Here is a 26,729-nt window from a genome sequence, read left to right as displayed (position 1 = left end):
GCATGAAGACTCAAGCCAAATGAGGCTTAGGAGAAACTATTATACTGAAGGGACTATTTTGTTACTTGGGTGGGGCTGTGGAAGAATACTTACCTGGATCTTCTTCCAAGGCTATTTAAACCACGCCCGGACAGCCACACATGCTTCGCGTTATTCTGCTTGCTGCAGCGTAACGCTCACCGTGTTTTCAGCAGCTCCAGTCTTCAGCCACGCCCGCTTCAGTCCTGGGACTCCTGAAACAAGAAGAAAAGAAGGATAAAGGTTAGAACAGGAGTTTTAACTTTAATCCTTACCTGAATCCTGATCCATTTCGCCACGGAGCTGGAAGACAGAAGTCTTTGAAGCATCGCTTCGCATTCCTACGGCGCCGCGCTGAACTCACCTGCTTGGCGGTACTTCAGCATTCCATCAAGTGAAGCTCCTCAATACCAAATAGGGGACCAAGTATGGTTAGCCACTAAGCACTTACCACTCAAGGGGACTCGGACCTTTAACCCCAGGTATTTGGGACCTTTTTCTGTCAAGGCAATTATTAACCCAGCGGCCGTCAAGTTGGACCTACCTGCTCATATGCGAATCCATCCCGTCTTCCACGTGTCTCTTTTGAAGCCAGTGCAACCAGGAACTAGGCTAACCACTCCACCTGAACCTATCCTCATAGACGGGGAGCCCGAGTTCAAAGTCAAGAATATTTTGGACTCAAAAAGAGTGAGATCAAAACTCTTTTACCTAATTGACTGGAAAGGTTATGGTCCGCAGGAAAGGTCTTGGGAACCTAGTGACCACGTGCATGCACCTCGTTTAGTGAAGAGGTTCCATTGGGAATTTCCAGACAAACCACGGCCAAGGGGGAGAACGACTTTAGGAGGGGCCTTGAGGGGGAGTGCTGTCATGATGCCTGCCCCCGGAAGACCAGACCAGGCCCAGCATCCCCGGAAGCAGGCATCATGCCACTTGGAGCATGCCCAAAAGCCCCAGTTAGGGGCTGTTTGGGTGCAGTCCTGGCGCCTATGGCGGCAGGCTCATAAAGATAAAGTCAGTCCTGGCGCCATGGGTACCAGGCTCATTATTGATAACTTACCTGAAGCAGACCATGCTGCATACTCACCTGAGGCAGACCATGCTGCATGAAGACTCAAGCCAAATGAGGCTTAGGAGGAACTATTTTACTGAAGGGACTATTTTGCTACTTGGGTGGGGCTGTGGAAGAATACTTACCTGGATCTTCTTCCAAGGCTATTTAAACCACGCCCGGACAGCCACACGTGCTTCGAGTTATTCTGCTTGCTGCAGCGTAACGCTCACCGTGTTTTCAGCAGCTCCAGTCTTCAGCCACGCCCGCTTCAGTCCTGGGACTCCTGAAACAAGAAGAAAAGAAGGATAAAGGTTAGAACAGGAGTTTTAACTTTAATCCTTACCTGAATCCTGATCCATTTCGCCACGGAGTTGAAAGACAGAAGTCTTTGAAGCATTGCTTCGCATTCCTATGGCGCCGCGCTGAACTCACCTGCTTGGCGGTACTTCAGCATTCCATCACGCTCTCCCCATCTCGCGGCCGCCCTCCGACACCTAAGGAGACAAAGACAGCAAGGTGAGAAAGGGGACTCTCTAAGGCTATACAAGCTACCCCCAAGGACTTATCTGATATACCACGGGGGGTACTCACCTCATCTCGGGTCGGCGCAGTCAACTCTGCTTCATCGCCGTACCCCGGCCCCTAAGGGGAAAACCACAATAGACTTACCTGAATCTTACCAATTGCCATTTGGAAATCTTCGAGTGGATTAATCGGCAACCTGCAAGGACTCGGACAGAGTGAAGATCAGACATTTGAACTCTTATGAACAATTGGACTTTAAAGTCAATACTGGAACTCACCAATTCCTCTACGCCAGTGAAGTAACTGGTCATCAACGCGCCCCTGCGGTCGACGCAGGATGGAGAGCTCATCCTTCCAAACCATCAGGTGAGACTAAGGAGGGGACATCAAGAGTGATCTGTGGGAAGACAACAGGAGTGGGGAAGGTGGGTTGACACTCAATTCCATGGGTGGTTAATTCCTCTTCTCCTTTGCAGAAGAATATTCCTGTGAGCCAGACAAACTAGGCTGAGCGGGCCAGTCCAGTCATCATCTCGGCGCTACACGTCACGCTGGTGGAAACAACAGCGGCCCAGTTCCGGTCGACGCCCCCGTGGGAACCAGGTGAGCGTAACAACAATGGGAATTGGAGAAAATATGCTACATTTTTTAGACGTCCAACTGGAAATTGTTGACACCAAAATCTCCACGACACTGTACTATAAACCTACAGATGTCAATAATCTTTTACACTATGCAGGTTTTCACCCCAAAAGTATGATTAAAAGCCTCCCATACAGTCAAATACTACGGCTTAAAAGAATTGCTTCTGATGCATCATTTTACACGAAAGAATGCACAGAATTGTCAACAACATTTTTGAACAGAGATTACCGAGAGGAGGTACTTCAAGAAGCTTCGGTTAGAGTGGAAGGAATAGCAAAAGAACAGTTATTGTAAGTGCCAGATTGGACAAGGTTCAGTGGTCTACCTTGTACATGAAGTAGGTGGAGGGAGGATACAGCCTTTTCCCAGTTAAGTACAAGCAGTACAAGACTTACTTACCCCCACTACACAGACCCAAATGAGAGGCTTTGTAGGACTCACTGAGTATTACAGAAACTTCATGGAAGACTATGGTACCATAGCAGCCCCTCTGACTGCTCTCACCACTCCTAAGAAACCCAAGAAGGTAACTTGGTCTGAAGAGTGTGGGAAGGCCTTCAATGGCTTAAAAGACTCCTTCTGCCAGGTACCTGTTCTCAGCACCCCTGATTACCAAATACCTTTTATTGTCCAGACAGATGCCTCTGACACTGGGATAGGAGCTGTACTATCACAAGTAGATGGGAAGGGTAAGGAACACCCTATTGGATTCATTAGTCATCAGCTTAAGGACAGAGAGCTAAGAGGGCCCACAGTAGAGAAAGAATGTTTCTCTGTTGTGGGGCCCTAAGAAAGCTGAGGCTTTATCTCTATGGGACCCACTTCACCATGCAAAATGACCATAAGCCCTTAAAGTGGCTAATGAACATGAAGGGAGGGAATCCAAAGTTGCTCAGGTGGTCCATAAGTCTGCAAGGCTTTGACTTCACTATTGAGCAAAGGCCCGGTGTCCAACATAGCAATGCTGATGGGTTGTCCAGAATGTTTAACTGACCTGAACATGAGACTCATCCAGGGGTGGATTAATTCCCCCTGTCCTTTGTCTGGGAGGGGCGAGTGTTAGGAAAGATTTCCATTTATGTGTAATTTCTCTCCAGTTGTGAACCCCCCAACTTTTCGCTTTGATTAAGCACCATAGTCTGACTTTACCAGAGGAGCACAGCCTTCTGCTGCACTCCTCTGGGCTTTTCGCTCACTTTATTATGGGGAAACTGACATGCACTTAAAGACAGTCAGTACCTGGATACTTTGTTTCCCTTAGTCCTTTTCAATGTTGCAACTTTTCTGCAACTTGTAACAAGTGTATAAAGTACCTTACAATAGAGTGTGCTTGTGTCTAATAGTCATTTCCAAAGGCCTTAGATACTCTTGAAGGTATTTTAGGAGATGTACAGATGTGTCACGGACAGGGCTGATGGCAGCTTATCATTTTGTATATTTTTAGCCCTTTCCTGCCAGGTAAACGGCGATTACTGCATTTGGCACAAATAGGTGACCTGGCTCAAAAATGGCCATGCCACAAGGTCCTTTGTCCTGTCCTTTGGCCATCTTGCCCCATCACCTTCCCCAGGTCAAGCCGACCCAGGTCAGTTCTTATTTGGGCATGCATTTCCCACGAAACATCAAGCTTTCGCAGCGCTTTTGCATGCCTTGTGTGTGTGCCTCAAGGATGTGGACTGGGGTGTCTGTCCCCAATACACATCCTGGGTGCCAGAGAGTCTGGAGTGCTGTGAAAGCCCGGGACCATCGTGGTCTGTGATTGGTCCACATATGGTATGCCTGAATGTGAGCAGATCTCCCATTGGGTCCTCTTCGTTTTGGCGCAAAGGAGATTCTGGATAAGAGAAAGGCCCAAACAGCCATACCATGTCGATCTCTGGAGTTCTCACTGAACGAAGAATAGGATCCAAGTATCCTGAAACTAAGAAGCCGAGTCGAGCAACCACTGGCGACTTGCTGGAAGGTTTAGCACCCTGAGCCCGCTCTCGTCCCACTGGACCCCTCTGCATCTCGTCGTCCTAGAAGGTCTGCGAAGACGCTTTGACCCATTGGAATATGGAGACCAACTATTCTCTGCACCTTCATCAAACCCTGCAAGTAAGCCTTCTCGGAAGTGTCCCTGAGCCAACAAGTGGACTGACCAGCTTACGCAGGAGTTTTTCCCTGATACCGCCGCCGTTCTGAGGAGACCCTCGAAACTTGGAACATCGCTAGCGCTGTGATCACGGCATACTCCCACCGAATTTCAGACACTTGGCATTCCCAGGTCTGGAGTAAAGTGAGTGCACCCGAACCAGAGTATATGCGGTTTCTGTGTCATTCAGCTGTGGTGACGAACTTTGCAGGTGTGCTGCATTTGTGCCCCTCTTGCCCCTGAAGCCTGCTGCAGTGAAACTGGCCTAATCCATTCACCAGGAGCGGAGAAATTGCCACTGTCTCATTTGGGAATCATCGGCTGTATCTTCGCCGCTGAAAGCTGCAGAGCCGCCAAATTGCCACACTTGAACCTGCAACCGAAGTGGACTTGACTGCCGAAGTTTGGTCCGGAGTGCACCAGGGGTTGGTGGCCATGCAGATGTGGTCGAAATTATGCAAGTGTATGGTTTCCAAGACGTCTGGCGAAGCTCTCACCCTAACGAAACTGGGTTCACATTTTAATCGGCCCCTCATTTTACATTTACTAGGATAAACTACCTGTATGTTTCCAAAGACATATTTGAGGTTGTAAATACCTCTGAAATTGTTCCAATTTCATGGTCAGATCAAGATCTGGTCACGGTCAATATGAGGCTGAGCGCCTTACCACATGAGACTCCAAAGTGGCGCTGTAATGAATCGCTGTGGAAGGACCCGATCTTCCGCACTGAGATGGCACACGAGATCGAGGCATACTTTAAGACAAATTACACTGGAGAGGTATCCAAGAGAACGGTGTGGGAGGCAGGAAAGGCAACATGAAGAGGTATCTTGATTAAAGAATGGGATGAGAAAAAGAGAAAGAGGACCATGATAGAGAATAGACTGAAGAAGGAGATTTCCCAGTTAGACACAGAGGCACGGAACTCCAACGAGGGAAGGGCGGAAAGAGTTGCCGAAGCAGTGCAGAAAAGGGAGGAGCTCCGACACTTAGAAGAAGGACTCCAGTTTCTCAAACAGAAACATTATGAAAAGGGCGATAAGGCAGATGCACTGTTGGCAGCCTAGCTGCGGGGACAGTGTGTAGAAAGGTGGGTGGCTGCCATTGAAGAAGAGGGAGATGCACCGACAACGGACATGGTAGGGATCCCTGAAGCTTTTTCAAAATTCTATGAACGCCTATACACAACAGAAATGGGGCGAGAGGGAACAGAGATAGACCAATATAAGCATGGAGTCAACATGCCAACACTCCCTTGAGACAAAGTGGAATCACAGCAGACCAGGTGGAAAGAGCGATTAAGAGACTCCCATTGGGGAAAGCGCTAGGGAATGATGGATACACGGCGGGATTCTATAAGACCTTTTTCTAATCTCCCCTTCCCTTTATAGTCGACCTATTCAATGAAATCCTGCAAACAGGAGTGTCTCCAGAATCTTTCTCAGAGGCGCTAATCTCCGTGATCCCCAATGAAGGCAAAGACCCCAAGCAATGCGGGTGATGTTGTCCCATCGCCCTTCTCAATATTGAGGCCAAAATGTATACCCGTGTATTAGCAGCCAGGCTTGAGACCCACATGCCCCTGCTGATTCACTCCGACTAGGTCGGATTCATTTTGGGAAGGCAGGGTGCAGACACGATACGCAAGATGCTCCATCGAATCCACAAATTAAAGACAATGACGTCCAACCCCACCCTTGTGTCCATTGACATTGAAAAAGCGTTCAGCAGAGTGGAATGGAGCTTCCTGGAAGCTGTACTAGCCAAGGTCGGACTCAGCCCTGTCTTCAGAAAGGGGATCAAGGCTGTTTATACATCTCCTAAGGCATCCGTCATGGTTAATTCAGAATACTCCAGATGGTTCGACCTGGGAAGAAGCACGAGGCAGGGCTGACCTCTCTCGCTCTCTCCTTGGAACCTCTTGATCAAATGCTTAGAGCAGATCACCAGGTAGAGGGTATGCAAGTAGGAGGAAAGGAATATATGGTAGGCCTCTATGTCGACAATATCCTGCTTCATGTTAAAAACCCTATGACATCAATACCCAAGCCATACATTTGATAGAAAAATATGGCTCACTTTCAGGCTTCAAAATTAATAGGTCCAAATCTATACTGTTTCCACTACATGAACCCACTCCCGAACATACCACCACCCTCTCATCGCTTGGCTTAGTGCTGGAAGATAACACCTTGTGCTACTTAGGGATCAATTTGACAAAGAAATTAGAGAATATATACAAAGTGAACTTCCCCCATCTGCTAGCCTCTTTCCATCAAGATCTGTCGAAATGGCAAAAGCTCACGATCTCCTGGATGGGGAGACTTAAAGCAGTTAAAATGGTCTGCCTAACAAGGTTTCTATACCCATTTCAAATGCTCCCCATAAATGTCCCGGAGGCATTCTTTAGAGAATTAAGAAGAGGAATCCTGAAATTCCTATGGCAGGGGAAAAGGGTGAGGATACCATACACAGGTCTCATTTTACCCAAAGAGAAAGGAGGAGTGGGTCTTCCTGATCTTAAGTTATACTACCGTGCAGTACAACTGAGGTTATTGAACCCCCACTTGAGAGGGAGGAAAGACTTACAAAGGGAAAAAAAACACAGATGAGCAAGGTCGAGAGTCTTGATGCTGACAAGAGAAACACTATAACCTGATCTAGTCTCCTCATTAATCATGGACATAGAATTTATAACAAAATCTGTATAGTGCAGTTAGGGTTTGTTTCATATTCAGTGGGTGTATTAATACACATAACTTTTGTAGGACATAGGATATTCACTGTTAATATATACAAGGTATGGTACCTAAGTTGCAGTAGTCAAATGTAAAATATTTGACATGGTTACTTAGGCATGTACATTCTCTCAGTTTTCCTTGGGAAGGAAAATGGAGAACTTAATGAAGTACTTAATCCAGTGGTTGGCGCAATGGCATGGGTACAATCTATAGTTGAAACAACACAAACAAACATGTCAACACAACAGTGTTTCGGCCATCTTCAAAGGTAGCTTTGTGAGTTAAGGTGGAGTAGGCCTTCATCAGGACGAGGGATTCTTTAGGAAGGGAGTATCCTATGTGGTCAGATCCGGAGAGCACAGTGGCTCAAAACATCTTGGTGTCAGCGTAGACCGAGGTGGGTAGTCATATTATTCCTTGATTTCATACTTCCTATAATATCGAGTAGGTGGAAGACTGTCCTACCAGCATGGGCATGTTGAATACAGAGAAGGATCCGTGTGGGATCACAGTGGACGTCTCTCTGTGTGTGTAACGCTCACCTGGTATCCACGGGGATGTCACTCAGCCTGTTCTGACCTCTTACGACCTCGAACCCTTCCCTGGAGTCTACTCGACTGGAGACTGGGCCTTGTTTTCTTGGAAAGTGTGCTCTCCATCCTGCTTTCAGCGCAGGGGCGCATTGATTGAGCAGGCTCGTTGCTGCCTAGTTACTTCACGGGCAAGTGTCCGACAGGTAAGTATAATGAGTCTTTTGAACAGTTCTCTAACTTCGTTCCTTTCCTTCCTTAGATGATGGCCGGCGTCCGGGGATGGCGACATGCTGCTGAGATGAGTAGCGCTGAAGGTGAGTGAGAGCGCGATGCAACCCTTTCGTATTTGTATTGAACTGAGTTATTTTTCTTTGTCTTTTAGGTGCCGCAACGTTTTCAGCGTGGATGCCGGTTATGAAGAAGAAATGCGGTGAGTAAGCGTGGTATGCAGCGCCTCTAGATGTTTCCAAGCTAACCTGGAGTGTCTTTTCCCTCTGGCAGATGGATGAGAAGTTCCAGAGATAGTGGTCACCCAGAGCGGCTGGGATTCAGGTAAGCGTTTGAAGCTCGTACAGTCTTTAAAAATAAGCAAAGATTTGCTGAATGCTTACTAATGCCCTTTTTCTGTTCTTTTCCCTTTTCCTTAGGAAGTGGTGTGCCGGGATGGGAATGACACCGGCGAAGATGTACGCAGGACAGAAGAAGCGATGAATGATGGGCAGAAGCCCCGCAAGGTAAGACTGTTCCTAACTGTGTTCTTGTTCTTGCAGGAGCTGAGCGCAGAAGAAAGATGCAGGCCTACTGGAGACCAATCCGAACATGGTGAGTGTCACGCTGCAGGTGCAGAAAACACAAAGCATGTTTCTCAGCCTGGGCATGGCTTAAATAGTCTCTGGGTATCCCAGGTGTCTCTGGGCTGAACCACCCAAAAGACTAGACTGCACATGCAGTTCTGGGAACCGAAATATGTGGGGGCATCCATCATGTCCCCATCAAAGCACTACAAGTCCAATCCCCAATGTTATCCTATGGGAGTGATTGAGTCTCCATGTAGGGCCATGTAGGTGATTGTGGTCTGCCTCCAGCCTGACATCATAAGGGGCAGGAATCATGACAGTGTGGTACCCGGCTGGAGCGTCCGGTGCTCGGTACAAACGCGTTGGCAGGAAGGACTTACAATGGGTACATCTGGACAATTACACTCTAATCCCTGCCACAGTATCAGAATGGCTATGGGTCCCTAGAAACAAATTGCTCTGTAGACTTCAAACCCATCCCATATTGCATACGATATGGGAAATCTGGAAGGAGGGGGTGGACATGAAAGATGTCATCAAGTGGCCTTCCCCGCTGAGCCACATATGAGCACCTGGAGTATGTGAAGAAATCCCAGACCATGCAATATTTCAATCATGGTTTGAGGCAGATCTCGAGAGGGTGGGACAGTTGAGGAGAGGCGGCATCTTCCCTTTCTTATAACTTAAGGGCATTCTCACAAGTAAAGAATGGCGTGATAAAATTCAGAGGGACCTCATCCCTTTTGAGAAGTTATTAGATACAATGTCTGAGACCAGAGGTATGATTTCGAACATGTACAGAGCACTCTTAGATGCTGGAAAGGGATCAACTGCTAGCTTAAAACACATGTGGGAGCGAGATCTCGACAGAGAGTTGGACGCAGAAGTATGGGTGAGGATATGCAAAGGAGTCTCACAAGTATCCATTGCGGCACAATATAAACTACATGCCATTAAACTGCTTCATAGGTGGCAGAACAACCCCTATAGACTGTCAAAAATTTTTCAAACGAGGAGCCCGTTGTGCTGGAGTCAATGTGGGAAGAGGGCCAACTACTGGCACATGTGTTGGGGATATCCCCAGATTCAGATGTATTGGAATGAGGTCCTTGGTTGGATCAAACAGTTGGATGGGATCTCCCATGGGACCCCTCATAATAATGTTTGGCCTCGAAGAACGTGAAGGTGAAGTGAATAAGATAAATGGAATTGCGATCCCTCTCCTTCTTGCTGCAAGGGCCTGCTTGGTAATTAGGTGGAAAGCGAATCTGGTTCCGAGCAAGAGAGAGTGGATTGGTGTTGCAACGAACATCTATACAATGGAGAGAATCACTGTGGCCCTCCATGGGAGAGCACCCCAACATGAGCTAATGTGGAATGATTTTGTAAACAAATATGGTGGGGGGATAAAAAGAATGCAAGTTTATGTTTAAGCTTACAGGTCACTTGGGGGACGGAGGGACAAACACAATGTAAAATGTTCTAATATGTTCCAATTGATACCTGTATCTTACTTACTTTGTTTGATAAAACTCAATAAAACCAGAATTTGAAAAAAAAGAAGTTTAGCAGTAGCCTTGCCAGTAAGACCAGTAGGCTGCCGCCAAACTTCTGAAAATTTCCGGCGCCCGTGAATGGGCAATTACTGGGTCATTATGGCCCTGTCGGACCCGGTAATTGCCCATTCGCGGGCACCGGAACGGAATGCTCTCCATTCCCACTTGAGCCCCATAGGGTGCCGGTGCATCCGACATGCTGTGCTTGCGGGTGCCTTTCTGCCTCAGAGATCGGACCCCTTTCAGATGTTGAAGACTTTCGAATGTGTGTGGCACACTTTACTGGCCAGCGCAGGACCACTTCCACTCAAGGTTCACGTTTACTCTAGCTTAACTCACTTTTGCTGTTAGTTGGCTTTCTAACTTTGAACAATGTACCTTTCACAAAGACTTTTTAATGGGCTACTTCCTTTCACCGGACCACTCTGTTACTTAGTATCGCTGATCTTTTAGCTGCCTTTTATTTCAAAGTTAATTTACAGGACTGCCTTTCTTTGCATCTCATCCACACACGTGCAGCCTTCACTTGTGTTATAATGTTGCAATTTAATTCTCTTTAGCACACATCACTCTCTCAAGTCACTTGCCAACTCACTGGCTGTGTGCGCTTCTTTCTTGTTTTGCTATTTCCATTTCACAAGTCAAGGTTAGTAGCACGGGCTTGGTTCACCTCTCCAACTCCGCCGTGCACACGGGAGGGTCACTGGTGTCCTTGAAACACAACGCAATATTCAATTGTGGGATATGGCCTTCTCCACATGTCTTTCGCAGTCTGTCAGAGGCAAAAACCTCCATCAGGGAACCCTTGGGGTTTTTGTCCCGCTGCTCTCGTCCCTTTGTCTGTTTCTCTGCTCCAGTGGGTGTGCCCTTGTCCCGGAAGTTCTGCTCATACTCGTGTTCTGCCTTGCTCAGAGTGTGTCTTTAGGTGTTGCCTTTTATTTGTGAGAGGAGAGCTAACTGGTATCAGGTGTATGCACTTAGTGTAAAGTGCCTGACTTTGCCTGACCCGATTAATGTGACATGTCCAGTAAGATATGAGAGAGTTAGTCTGGTTACTCTCAGTCATTCTCTTCCTCGGCCCAATGTTTGTCTAAAAAGGGGAGGATTTTTGGACTTCAGAAAATCCTACAAAATTGGATGAGGTAGATGAACAAAAAAGGGGGGAATACCGCGTCTCACCATCGGCTGTCTCACCCCCAATCCACGAAGACCCCCCAGCCAGGTGATCCTCCTGCACTGGTCCACCCCCAGGGTCTGGATCCAAAGGCGATGGCCGTAACCCTGGCCACTTGAGAGAAAGATCCCCAGAGACTAGAGGGTGAGACACCCTCTGGTTTCTCACAGTATCCACAACAGATATTGGCCTCATTACGAGTTCACTGGTCCGTAATGTGTTGATTCTGTGATGACGGTCATACAGTTTCAGCGACCGCAAGCTTGCAGAATCAACAGGCGATTACGGCTTGTCAGACGTGCCCACCAGAAAAACATGGAAATGGTTTCACCGCCAGCATGGAAACACCCACGGACACGGACATAACGCCAAAAATAGCTGTGGCATTTCAGCGACCACCCCCGTCCACACAGACATGGAATTACCGGAAGCAGAAACACTGTGAACGCGAAAACTGGAAAGAGAGAGGCGTCCATTACTTAAACCACACTCCACTGCCATCCTCACAGACCACAGGCCACAACTTGCCTTCACTTAATAGGCCCGTTTTCAGTATGAAGGTTTTGTTATAAATGCTGGCAGGTAATTTCTTCCATGGGCCCTTCAGTTCCGTGAGTATTGGGTCTTTGATTACACTCCACATGCCCCCCCTCATTCGTCCATGATTCTTTCATGGGGAAGAGCAGGGCATTTTGGGGTTTTCATCCGAAGTTCCCCCTTTCTTTTCTTCTCATATTTTTCATTTGGCCGGAGCCCGTCCAGATCAAATTTTTTTATTAGGGCACTCCAGCCTCCCCTTCTGTCTATGGGTCGGGGGGTGTAGCACAGCACCCCCATCCGTTCTTCTTTCTGGGGTTGCTGGGATTCTCACTGGACTCCTCTCTCGCCTCCAGGATCTAAGTGAATGGAGTTAGTTATCTGAAAAATAGAAAAAAAGAGATTCAGTAATTTTTACACAACATATTTCCCCAGAAGATGGACATTGCATTTGAGAAAAAATATTTACATAGAAATAGACATCACAATTCAACACATCCATTCGAAAAGACATTACATAAAACTAGACACAACATTTGAGAACATCCCTTCAAAACCATTTTTTAACATTCAGCGTTTTCACTCCTTGTATGGTTCCTCTGCTCGACTTTAATTTGGCTCCACAATCAGTCATAACTCGTTTCTGAGATGACAGCTTTTCAACTGATTGATGTGGACCCATTTGTCTTCTGTCTGTTCTCCTTTTGGGATATCGAACTTGTAAGCAATAGGTGATATTTTATCTACAATTTCAAAGGCACCATGCTCTTTCTTGGTGGTCTATAGAGCATAATAGGTCTTTGTTACTTCAGCCAGCTTTTCTAAATTCTTAGGTGAGACAAGTAGGGCTCTCCTTACCAACAAACTGTCTTGGATCTGGAACATCTTGGAAAACTTCATCAACACCCGGAGATCCTCTTTACTGGTACAATCTGATTCTGTTAGAGGAAAACTCATGGGGTCTTCGATTTGTCGATAACATTTCCCAATGATCGGGTCCTCTTTCTGTGCAGTGATCAAATATGCATCTTGGATATCTTTACTCGACTGGGCAGTCAAGAGTTCACTGTTGGCCCAAGTTTGCGATCTGGTGACAGCAGCTATTTGCATTTCCCCCAGCAGGTATTCCATTTCTATAAAATCCCCCTGCAGGGCTCTGGTTTTAGCCAGCTGGTCAGCCAGGTCATTCTGGCCCCTCCATTTTGGAATGACCTCTTATTTCCTTCCATTAGGTGGTCATATTCACTGGTGGTCACCAGATCATCAATTGACTGGATCAGTTTGGCATGCTTTAAGGTTTTATTATTGGCACAAAGTGTGCCTTGATTCTTCCAGTTAATCAGGTGCTCCAAGAACCCATTCCTGGCATAATAAGAGACAGTTCATTGAGTTGGTGGTGCATTGCAGTGAGGATGGCTTGATGATGGCCATCAAGTCTGCAGCCTGAATACTCTGGTGTTCTATTTTGTATCCAGCAGAGGGTTCTGGGGTATCATTAACTCAGGCATTCCCAATGCCAGCTACCAGTTCTTTTTCCCCGTTGTTGTCAACATGGTAGGAACACCCATAGACATAAACTATGAGTATCACCTGATATGTGTCTTCTTCATAGACCCTGTGTGGGGAAGTTAAGTGTACCTTCATGTTGTTGTTGGTCATTATAATGTAGTCCTTGAGACAGTTTTCTTGAACACAATCATGCAAGTCCACCCACCCTTTTGCTAGAGGGCTTTTCTTGTTTTGAGATATTGCAAGGGTTGGTGAGGAGTGTCAACAATGATTTGCTCCCCCTGGATCAATCGGCAGTCATTTTTCAACGCCCACACGGTTGCCAGGAGTACCTTCTCACAGTCATTGAATATTTTCTTCACAGAGGAAAAAGTCTTGCTCGCGTACATGATGACTTTGTTGACCTTTTAGTGCTTTTGAAACAACACCGCTATTAGGCAAGTATCTCCAAGAACCTCATCTCCAAGAAAACTTGTTATTTATGGGGTAAGCCAAACAAGGAGCCTGGGAAAATCTTATTTTCAGTTTAACTGCCTCGGCTTGTTCCTGACCCCACTCCCACTTGACTCCAGCCTCTAATAAATGGACAAAGGGTCAACTGACCTCTGCGTAGTCTTCAATTAAATTCTGACTATAATTAGTGAATCCAAGGAGACTGCTTAATTCTTGGCCAAATCATGCATGGCCTTATGTAGGGAGATATTTAACTCATTGCCGTCTCGGGGGTCACTGTCGGTATCGTGGTTGACTGAATGGATGTGCGTCCAGAGTCATATGAGTCCACTGAAGATATCTTGGAATTCCAGGAAGACCTGTTTTAGCTTTTTTCTTTGCTCCTCTGTTTCACAGGCATCAGCAAGATCGATCCTGTCCTCTACCATCTTCTTGAAACCCGGTAAGACCTAGGGCTTGGTAATTTCAGTGGTATCCACCAGTTGGGTGGAGAGCTCTCTTTTGATGGTGTTGACCTGGACAGAAGGTTCCAGGGATTCGAGGCAGTGGTCCTTAACATGGCCCACTCCCTCTTAATGTCACAAGTCACCTCTTCAACCCCGTAGGGTTAGGAAGAGTACACCATAACATCCCTGGCATGACTAGCAAAAATCTTTTCTGGAGGAATGCCATTGCTGATGTCAAAACAGTTCTTTGGGATTGGTCCCATGATTTCATGACCTAAATCAATAGAATAATGCTGGGCATCAACCGCTGTTCCAATAAATGTGTCTGCGCCCAAAGTCATACTTCAAGGGTCGCTGTTATCCATCAATATTGAAATGGTGTCATATTCTAGGTGCACTAGAGGTGTTGCATTTAAATGCAAACCTTGTTGTTGGAGATGGGAATGTAAATATATATAGGCATCCTGATTTTGGAGGTTCCGTCCTTGCTTAATTTGTGAATTGTTGCACCTGTCCTGGGATGGTAATCTCTTCCCGCACTTGAACTTCCATCACATAAGGCAGCAATTGGGCTTTTTCTGTGTTGTCAAAGCCCATGGGGTTACCCCCCAGTCGTGACCAGGATTTATCATTAATTAGGTCCAAATTGATTGCGAATCGGTTGAGAATGTCACTGCCCAAATAAAAGGCAGAAGGGACATCTCCCACAACATTTATGCTCTATGCTTTTGTTGCCAATGGACGTTTTGGCATACACATGCTAGGCAGGAGAGTTTTGGAGTTTGGAGTTTCCAGACCTACTTACCATTTGTAATCAATTTAAATGTTGGAATGGTCTGATATTTTTGGGAGCTTTCTGAATAATTAGTCGCTGATGAAGCTCCTTCTATTATTCAGGCATGCTTTGACGAGTACTGGCTCCTCCTCCTCATTTAACTGAATGGAGAAAAACAACTGTTCACCCTTTTTCAGAATGTCCGTCAGACTTTGAGCGGGTTCTTATTCATCACGTTTCACCGGACACAAGGTTTCTTTGGATTTTGGATTGGTGTGATATTTTAGGGTGATTGCCACTTAAAACTGGGAGGCAGGTTGATTTTCAAGAAAAGAAAAGTGTTCCCATCACCAGTTTGTTCTCCTACAGTGATGACAGTGATGTCTGGGACTTGATTATCCTTGAAATGGACTTCTACTTTCTCAGAAAGTTGATCAATTAAATGACAGGTACTATTTCTGCTTACATAATTGGTACTTATTTTAAATTGTACAGGCCGGTTAGTCTGGGTACAGAGGACCTTGTTTACACAGTCAATCAGAGGTGATTACCTCCACAGGAGATTGTTCCACAAGGCATCCCCTCTGGAGTCACGACCATCACCACATGTTTCAGTTGATGTTGCCCAATTTATTTTGCTAGATCCGCAGTCCCTTCGATGGAAATATCATTACTGTCATCATTTTGGAATTGTCTGGGAAGTTGTGGGAGGGGAATTTGATGGCCATCCCCCATCCTGAGTTTAGTTAGTCAAAGGCCGTTTTGGGCAGGAGGGTGGCTTGGGATCCAGTGTCTGCCAGAGCTGATGATTCACACTGACCTTACACCTTGACCGGTGTATATTATCTGCCTTCTTTCTCCTTCATGGTCAAAGAAAGTGTGAGTTCTTTGCCAGCCCGGTGGTCATTTTCTTAATATTGAACTCTGATACTGTGTGATCTTGGGCGATTTTCTGTGTCGCAGATCGGGAATCTGTAAATAAAGTTTTGCAACTAACAATGGAAGGGTTTGGGGAGTCCTCCTTCTCCCCCAATTCTTTGCTGTCCCTCTTTACCTGGAGGTAGTACTAAGAACCTGTTTAAGGAAAGTACACTCCCTCAGTTTCAATTCTGTCTGGCTTGCCTTTTTGGGTTTGATTAGTTTCTGGTGCTGGGTCGGTCTCCATACTTAGCCTGTCCCACTCAGGCTCTTTCGGAACCCATTTATCTTTGGTAGGGATCCCTTCATTCCTAGAGGATGAGATTTCCTTACCTGAATCCTCCGTGGATTCTTCTCTTTCGAAGGGGATGATCTTGACCTCCTCCACAAACTGGGTTCTTCTTTAGCCTCTCTTACTTACCCTTTGCCCTTTCAGTTCTAACATTTCAGTGGTAGAAGAGCCTCAGGCTGAGAGGTTTCTAGGGGTTCTGTCTGAGTGAGAAATGAAGCTTCCTCTAGAGCTTGCCATCTCCCCTCCACTGTGGCCGCCTCCTCAGGAACCTGGGGTTTGTCAGACGTTTCCTCCTGTCATTTCTCCCCTGGGACATCAGCCCTGGGTGTTGGGGCATTCTCGGATGTAGGGTTATGTTGATGGTTGGTCTGAGCACTGAGCACTCAGCATGCTCCCCAGATCATCGGTCAGTTGCTGGACCTGTCACTCCAACTGCAAGACCTTATTTGTGTGGTAGGGCTCTCTTGAGTCATACATCTGCTGCTCTTCTGGGAGAAAGGACTGTCTCTTCTCCCAGAGTGGCTGGGCTACTGGATATTTTTCCCATAATTCTCCATCCTGAATCTCCCTTTTTCCTGATTCAGGGGTCTATTGTCCTGGAACTGGGGAGAGAGAGGAGGATTGTTTTAGAAGTTCTGGTTCAGGCAGTATCTGGGGAAAAATTACAGATAGATTGCTAATTGGAGTGATACTTCTCTCCTGAGGGAAGTTTGGTTGGAAGTGTTACAGGGAGGTACTTACCTGATTGGTTCCCCCCCCACTGGGGCCGAGGGAGTATATACATACCCCAAGATTGGTTTGGTACCCTTGTACCTATGGCTTACATATAATGCATGTTCTGCAGGATCATTGTTCTGGGTCCCTGCCTGACTGCCATTTGATTGGGCTGAGTTGGGGTTCTCTTCTGCCTTCCATTGTGCTTGTTGTCAGGAGGGTTACTTTTAGCCCCCCACCCCATCTCCAGATCCAATGGAGGGGCCATTTTTACCTCCACCACATTTGCAGCAGCAGGGGTGTTAGATGGTTTCGGGGTTTTGGTGGTGGGTTACTCCCACTAGGACTCAATGGGAATGGGGAGTCATATTTTCCGGTTTCCAGGAATGGGAAATTACCCGGTCCGCCGGGTTGCATTGCCCCGGTAATTGCCCATTCCACAGGTGCCAGAAAAGTATTTACCGGCACGTCTACCGCCAGAGTCATAATGAGGCCCAATGTTTTTGTAGAATATTAAAGATTGTATGGCTATCCATATTGTAACGGGTGATAAGTCTGAGAAGGTTGGCCCCTATGCCATATCGTTTTTGCTTGGGTACCAACAAAGTGGTTGTCTCCAACTTCTGACAGGTAAACTTGAGTAAACTTGAGTATTACTACAGTTTCTTCTAGCTCTTATAAATCCCCCTTTTGGGATGTTAGAAATGACAGTTTTCCTATGACAACTCATAGCATGAAGTACTGAATTCACGGCAGTAGCTTTCCTGTAGGCGTTAGTCGTATACACTGTTGGGGAAATATTGATTCTCAGATCTAAGAAGTCAATACTTGATATGCCAAATGTGTGGGTAAACAATAACCCCCAATTGCTGGAATTAAGGTATGTAACAAACGCAGAAAATTAACATTCTGTACCTTTCCATGTCAATATAACATTATCAATATAACGTCGCCACACATGTATATGCAGCAGATATGCCTGATTCACAAGTGCATATGATTGTTCAAATTGATGCATGTATATGTTGGCAAGAGCAGGTGTAAAGCTTGCCCCCGTGGCAATACCAACCTGCTGCTTGTAGTACATGCCATTGAACAGAACAATGATGTTGTCAAGTGCAAATGCTAATAACTCTGATCATTTCGATGTGGTCATGAAAGGAATCTGACTTATCTCTAAATATATAGCTTGCACTCAAGATAGCCAATGCATGTTGTGTGGATGTGTACAAGGACCTAACATCCACAATCACCAATATATGACCATTTCCAAATTCTAAATCATTTAGTGTTGTAGTGTGTGCATAGTATCTTTTAAGTATGTCAGTGTATGCTTGCCATCATTCAGAAGAATGTCATTGAAGTACTGTGACAGCGGCTCAATCACTGAACCTTTACCACTCATGATTGGCCTTCTCTCAGGTATTTGGTCATAAGGTTTGTGAATTCTTGGGAGAAAATAAATCATAGGGATAGCAGGGACGTCATTTCACCAAAATGCCAGGGGTAGCGGAAGTGACATCACATGGCCCTTGACCTCTGATGACATCACAGGAAGTGATGTCACTTGACCCCACCCCGAAGTGATATCACAGGAAGCGATGGAACATGAATTTTCACCCCTTGAAAAAACAGGAAGTGTCATCAAATAGCATTGTTCCTAAGTACACTATGAAAAATATGGTTACGATATCATTATAATGTGATATACATTTCATACAAAAATGGATCTCCATATGTATTGCTAAGATCAGTGTGTATAGGCCCATAGTACCCAATTACTGTGAATGCAAGCAGACGTCCATGGCCAAATGATAATGTTGTGTTATTTTATAGCACTTACGCTTAAGCGCTTCATATAGAAAAAATATACATACAATGGGGGTCATTATGAGTATGGCGGTAGGGGGTTAATGGCACCAGTATGGATGCCGATGCCGTTAACCCCCTACCGCCATATTCTGAGTTCCCTTAGCGGGTCCCTCCAGGAACGGCTGGTCTGACCAGCCGTTTTTAGTGGGACCCGTTAAGGGACCTTGGAGCAAATAACGGGCCCGCTATTAGAGGGCCCGTTATTTGCTCCTTCCCCATTCTCATTGAGCCCTATGGGGGCTCAAATGGGAATGGGGAATGGTTTGCTGAATGGGGACTTACCGGATCCTCCAAGGATGGAATGACCCAGTAAGACCCCATTCAGTGACACCGGACCCGGACCCGGGCCCGGGTTTGGAGGCAGCCATGGCGCTAATGGCGCCATGGCTACCTTCAAACTCGTAAAGACCCCCAATATCACCCAACCTGTGCTAGTACTCATTTATCGACCTAGATGAAAGGCTGAGTTGAAGTGTTTAAGAACAGACTAAATCAGTGACTCACCCCTTGAAGTGTGCATGAAATAAACCTTTAATGAGTCTAGCAATTATTGTACAGAATACCAACAAACAAGACAATCTATCGAGAAAAGAACGCACAGCCCTCCTGAACCTACAGAGTAATGACACTTTAGTCATTAAATCTCCAGACAAAGGGGGAGGCATTGTCCTTTGGGACAAGTTAGCCTACCACAAAGAAGTCAAAAATCAACTTGATGATACCACCTTCTATCGCCAAATTGACATTGATCCTACCCGTAGACTAATGGAGGAAATGACAAGCCTCATGTACCATGCTCACCTCGAGGGATGGATCAGTATTGATGAACAACAATTCTTGATCGCAAAAAAACCCATCATTCCAGCCTTTTACTTATTACCAAAAGTACATAAACATGCCACCTGTCCACCAGGTAGGCCAATAGTCTCAGCTTTAAATTCCATCCTTGAGCCATTATCCATATGTGTAGACTGGTTTCTCCGTCCCTTCATCAAGGAGATGAGATCATTTGTGAAAGACACCACCGGCATGATTCAAATAATAGCAGACCTGCAACCTCTCAGTACGGACATCTTAGTCACACTAGACGTCACTTCTTTATATACCAGTTTCCCTCAACTCGATTGTATCCAGGTAATTGAACTGTACCTGGATAAAATAACTTCCACTTTACACTCTGCACCCACGCCCTTTTTCCTAGAATGTACCAGAATTGCACTTATGGAAAAAAAAATCCTTTATGACGGCCTTTTTTACAACCAGAAACACAGCACGAGCATGGGGGCAACTTTCGCCCCCGACTTTGCTAATCCTTTCATGGACAATCTAGAAGAAAACTCGATCTATCATCTAGATAATCCAATAAACATAACATCTTCTGTTGATACAGGTATCTCGATGACGTCTTCATGGTCTGGAGAGACTCAACTGCAGACCTTGGTTCTTTCACCGAATGGTTGAACCAAAAAAATCCACACATTCAATTTACTGGTACACATGACATCAACTCTGTCTCTTTCCTGGACCTTGTGATTAGGAAATCTCTAGATGGACATCTAGACACCACATTATATCGAAAAGAAACCAATAAGAACACCCTGTTATGTTTTGATAGCTTCCATCCATCAAGCTTAAAAGAGAATCTTCCAATAGGACAATTCCTCAGAATAAGACAGAATTGTACTAACATCTCAGAGTTTGAGCACCATGCCAAAATCTTGAAAGCCCGTAACAAGATCGTGGCTATCCTCAAAAAAACATCCAGAGAGCGTACAGAAGAGCTAAACACACTAATAGGCAGACTTGCCTTTGCCCATCTGACAGAAACAAATTAGACAAAATCACATCTGTATCCACTTTCTCACCTATTAGTCACAATCTGAGGAAAACAATGTTACATAATTGGCATATTATCAAAACTCCCGATTTTGATCCATCTATTCCTCGTTTTGCGTTTAAAAGACAATCCAACCTCAGGGATAAACTGGTACACACATAACCAGACACAAGCAAGACCTGTAATCCTCAGACAACACTGTGGTCGTTACTGCCAGTGATTGGCCATTACAAATGTGGCTCTTGCTCTGTCTGTGCTCTAACCAAAAATCTAAAAAATGATGAATTAAAATGGACCTTATCTTCCTTTTCCAATTGTAACACTCTGTGGGCCATCTACGGTATTAAATGCCCTTGTCACTTGATCTATATTGGAAAGACGAAACGCCCGGTTAAACAAAGAATTTGTGAACATCACTCCTGCATAAAGAACAAAATAGACAACAAACCGATGGTGGCTCATTATGCTCAAATGAAACATTCTTTCAATGACATCTTCTGGTTCCTTTTTCAAACCATCCCAGCACCTCCACGAGGTGGAAATAGGGATTTGCTCCTTACCAAACAAGAGCAGAAATGGATTTTTAATTTGAAAACGGCAAAACGAGGCCTCAACTCCACAGTGGAATGGTCTTTATTCTGGTGAATTTTGACCTTATTATTTTCGTGACTCCTATTAATGAACCTCAATAAAAAGATACCCTCTCATGCCACATCTGCATGTGATCTCCCATGTACTAGCACATAAGTCCTTGGCAAAATCGCACATAATGCCCCCCTCATTTTGGTACCCTTTGATTACATTCAGTTTTTGAATGCAACAATTTTCGAAAAAGTTTTCTTCTAAAATAAGTTTTCTTCTAAAAAAAGTTTCCCACATACTAATACTTTCAGGGCACATCCTCAGACTCCTGTTTTAATAACAGTTATTTTGCAAGCGGGCCGCTACGATGCATCTCTTCGACACAGTTAACAGCGGTCTAGTGTTTCACACAACCACACGTCATTTCCAGCTCGCGTTCCGATGGTCGGATATGCTCCGGAATAATATAATTGAGATCACAATGTGAATTCGAATGCCTGCGTGATCGTCTACTCTATCCAGCCCCTTTGGCAAAAGTGAGGTAAGCGCTCCATTTTGTTATGCATGCTAACTTATCCAACATCATTACTCTAGTAATATAGACAAGATTGTGATCGGCCTAAACGCCCCTTTCTTCCATTATATATCGCTAGAGATACCAACAGCTTCCACCGAAGGGCACAAGTTACAACACACCGGTGTTGCCTTTAAATTAAGTGACCACACCGCAAAAGAACCACAGAGGTAACAATCCCGCTCAAAGAGTGTTTATTTTAAATATGCATCAACCATCCCGCGGAAAAGCGTGGATAATCAACCATAACACTAATGTCGAGTTGGGCTAACCTGGGTTTGGTTTCTTACCCTTCTCCCCTCATGTTTCAGGATGGGCACGTCACGATCTGCATCATAAGAAGGCAGACAGTGTTCCACCCGTTATTCCGCACTTCTGCCAGGCGTAGAACAACAGCATTCTCCTGTCCAGAAAAACGCGTGCTTACAAGAACCTAAACAGGTATGTTTCTAAACTGTCATACAACTCTCCATGATACTTTGTCCACAAAAGGGTCATTTCTTTTATAATCATATATTTAGACACCACTTATAACCAACTCTTGGTGTCTTTAGATCATTGTGATCCACTTCCCCAGAAGAACAATTTTGCACCGCTGAAATAACGGAAGCCAGCATAAAATAACCATGAGGAATTTTCCACCATTAGACGTCTAGGTGAGCAAAAGGATTTCCCGTTTGACTTTTCATGAAAAAGCTCATTAGCATTTAATATCAAACATATATGTCCCTTCCACAGATGAGTAGACCACTCTGACCAATTGTTATTTGACTTTAGAATATTTGAAAAAACACGTTTGTCTAAAGAAAGCATGATATGATATGATATGGCATTTATAACGCGCCTATACACAAGTGTTTCAAGGCGCGACTAGGCAAGGGAGGGGAAAACAGTGGAAGACAGACAATGATCCTAGTAGGCCAGGTGTCATTCAGATTGCACAAGTGCAAAGGTAGGGAGAAAGGGAAGAGTGCAAGGGGAAGGGAAAGTGCAGTGCAATAAATAAATACGATAAATAAAAAAGCCTGATGGTGGCAAGTGCAAGGTAAGAGCAGACATAAGTGCTGGTAAAGGGAATGAATGGGATTTTAGAACCAGTCCCAAAGTGCAGCGGTTGCCAGTGAGGCAGGGCAGGTGAGCAAAAGGCAGGACCTGGCCCCAGGATAAGAAAGGGTGGCCAGGTAACTGGTGCAGAATTGGCAGGGAATTTCAGCAGGGGGGAGAGGCAGAGAAAGCAGAAGCAAAGAGGAAGGTTTTGAGGTGTTTCCGGAACCGGAGATGGTTCTCCTTGAGTTTCAGGGAGGCAGGACTGCTGTTCCAGAGGGATGCCCCAGTCAAGGAGAGAGATCGACCACCAACTCGTTGCTTGGAGAAACGGCTTACCCGGAGGGAGTTGGAGGCAGAAGAGCGAAGAGCCCGGGAAGGAAGGTATTTAGGATTAGAGAGTTGAAGGTAATGAGGTCCCATGCCCCAGAAGGCCTTGTGGATAATGCAGAGGGTTTTGAACTTAATCCTTGCAGCCACTGGGAGCCAGTGCAGAGATTTCAGTCCTGGAGAGATACGATCCCTGGGCTTGAAGCCAAGGACAAGTCTTGCAGTCCTGTTTTCGATAAGTTGCAGAGGGCGGAGATTAGAGGCAGGCAGATTTAGATAGAGGCTGTTGCAATAGTCCAGCTTAGAGAGAACCAGGGCTCTGGAGATGGTGAGCTTCTGGGGAAAGGAGAGGAGAGGAAGAATACCTCTGAGGAGGTTCAGCTGGTATTGTGACTTCTTAGAGACGTTGGAGATGTGAGAAGAGAAGAAGAGTGTGGAGTCGAAGATGACCCCAAGGTTTTTAGCCTTGCAGGTGGAAGCAGGAAGAGGGCCAAGAGAGGCCGGCCAGAGAGCTGAAGGGAAGGAGGGAGAGGGTGTGCCGATGAGAAGAATCTCAGTCTTACTGGCATTGAGGCAGAGGTCGTTGGTGGCACACCACTCCTGGATAGCAGACAGACAGTCAGAGATGAGGGAAGGAGAGGAGGAGGCTGAGGGTAGCCTGAAAATGAGCTGGGTATCATCCACATAGCACTGAAAATTGGGGCAGAGGGCGGCGATGTGGTGGGCAAGGAGTGCCAGTTATTGGTTGAACAGCCAAGGAGAGAGGTTAGAGCCCTGGGGGGTGCCACAGGTAGAGAAAAAGATATCGGAGAGAAAGGACCCGAGTTGAACCTGGGAGGGTCGGTCAGAGAGGAAAGAAGTCAGCAAAGCCAGAGCCTGTCCAGTGATACCCAGGTTATCATGGAGACGGTTGAGCAGGATGGTGTGGTTGACAGTGTCAAAGGCAGAAGAGAGATCAAGCAAGATAAGGACACATGGGGTGTTGGAATCAAGGTTGGAGAGAAGGTCTTCACAGATGTTCAGGAGAGCAGTTTCCATGCTTCTGGCAGCACCGAAGCCAGGCTGATGGTCATGGAGACAGCCAACAGATTTGGTGTGGAGATTAAGATGAGAGATGGCCAGTTTCTCCAGGAGCTTGCCCAGGAAGGGAGTGATGGAGATTGGGCGATAGTTAGCCGGACAGGAGGGGTCAGCAGAGGGTTTCTTAAGAAGAGGGTGTACAAGAGAGTGCTTCAGGGGGGATGATAAAATAAAAACATCATGTAAGTCTCTGTACTACAATCTATACAATGCATGCTATTGATGTACACTATGATGGTAGATCTTGTTTACTCTCACTGACAAACTACCAACATGTAATCTCTATAACCAACCCGTTTCTCTGTATATTTATTTGTAGTGGGTTATACTCATATAAAGTACGGCCAATAAGAAGTACTCAACACAATCAAGTTGTCAGAAAAAATCATCTTCTCTCTGTCCTGAAGATGGCTACATTTGCAACAACAGGGATTTTGTGTAATTGCCTGATTTTTTTCTGTTGCCATTAGCCGAAACATATGTCGACCATCACAAGAAAAACCTAAGGTTTCTAAAAGGTTTCTTCCACGGTAGAGCTGTTCCCATTAAGAAGTGCTCTACTCTTGTGCCTGTTTTTTTAACAGTAACTGTGAACAAGACACAATATTCACATACTAACCCCACCACAATTTAAAATGTGTTGTATCAGACCTCAGGTCTGCTCTTGCTGAACTGTTTTTGTCATTTGTTCGTCATGCGAAGATTTCTTCTTTCTTTTTTTAAAAAAAAAAGAAGTTTTATACAACTTTTATTGAGAATTAAATCAAATTGATTTTTTTCGTTCACTGTTGGTTGGTTTTGCAAAATAGTTTGTTTTTTGATAAAATAACATTTTTCCAGGTGCTTTGTTACTCCTACATACACAAGCTTCTCCCTGGTTTCTCAAGCTGCTTGATTTCTTCCGATAATAAGTCCATTCTCTGCTACATTGTAGTACTAAGATACAGGGTCACCACCTTCACTGTCCCTCTTTTCACCCTCTTCTGATCCCAGAAGGTGGTGTTCCCCCAAATAGGATCTCTCCCATTCTTTACACACAGAATTCCAGAAAGACACATTATTTGGTATTCTTATTCTTTCTTATTTAAGGTCGCTGCTGAAAGTTAGACTTGTTGAACCCCTGTTGTTTTTTTTTTTTTTAAGAGGCCTGAACAAGAAAGTCAGCCACTCCTGAAGCAAAGAGCCACATGGCGCTGACCACAGCCCAAGAGCTTGCATGCATTACAGGGTGCAAGGGAGACCAGAGGGGTAGCAAGGGAGACCTCATGGGTCGCAGGTGTGACCCTTGGCAACCCCTAAGTGACATCCCTGACGGATAGTAGGATGTTCCACAACAAAACATTATTTTTTCCATATGTAAGGAGCCCTTTTCTGTGCTATTTGGTGATAAGTTTGATGGCACATGTTGTAATAGTCCTGGTTGGGTTAGATGTAAGAATAGCATAGCACCCCAGGGTGTCTAGATGGTTTTGTGCCATTTATATGTAGTCCATTTTATCTAAAATAACTATGTTGCCTCCTTTATATGCTTCTTTGATGATTAGAGAGTTATTTGCCAATAGTTTTTTTAAAGCTAACTGTTCAGTGTGTTCTTTTTGTTTTTTCTCATCATGTTAATGATTTAACTGATTGTTGTTTCCAATTAATATCTTCTTATGAATTGATGACTGTTTGTCAATCATGCTCTAATTTAGGTTTTGCTGTGTTGGAATGGTTTGTGACAACAATTAAGTACTTTTGACCTAACCTTCATGCCCCTTATGTCTGTGTTCCATGTTTTTCATTGATGTATTCTGTGTTCTGCATATTGGGGATGGTTGTGTTAAGACACTATTGCTACTTATTTTGATACTTCATTATTTAAACAGCGTGGAAGAAGACTGTGAAGTCAAAAAATATGTCAGCTGTTTTCTTTGGATTACAATTCAGTTTCAAGATAAGGCTCTGTCCCAGCGCAGTGCGGTTGTGTCCTTGTGGATTTAATTGTGACTTAGTACACTTGTGGCATAGTGTCTTTCACTGCACGGCTGCTCCCAGTTGACAACAGTGAATCTCATTTGTGTATATTGCTTCCAATTCACTGATGTGCACAGCTGGTTCAAACTATCCAATCAAAGTCATTTTGGGAATCAAACCCTTCTAAAATTAACTGACTTTTTTCATTTTTCTACTCCTTTATTTGTAAGTGAAAGGCCATACGTTCATCGAACAGCCTTCAATTATAACTAGTTTGATCATTTACTTTATGTTGCAGTTTGCTCAAATCTTCCACACACTCTTTATGTGCATCTCGCAGTGCAGAAAACTGTGTTTCACGCTCTAGGCTCTCTTGCTGCTGGGTTTTTAACTCATTTTTTAATTGTTCCATGAGGCTTGTTTTAACTCACTCAGTTTTTCTGTGCCTCATTTATATTCTCAGTCTGATCCCGTGCACAGGCCTCACTCTTCTGCACTGTCTCTTCCACTAACTGCAAGTGGAAGTATGGATTAGCTGTAAGCTGAACATTTTGGCTCATTATAAAATGCTCTAATGCTTTGTGCCATATCCCACCTTGACACCACTGGTCAATTCCTTCTGATGTA

This window comes from Ambystoma mexicanum, chromosome 2p (genome assembly GCF_040938575.1).
Source record: "Ambystoma mexicanum isolate Mex_15411 chromosome 2p, UKY_AmexF1_1, whole genome shotgun sequence".
NCBI classification, from domain to species: Eukaryota; Metazoa; Chordata; class Amphibia; order Caudata; family Ambystomatidae; genus Ambystoma; species Ambystoma mexicanum.
Note: the sequence above shows the minus strand (reverse complement) of the source record.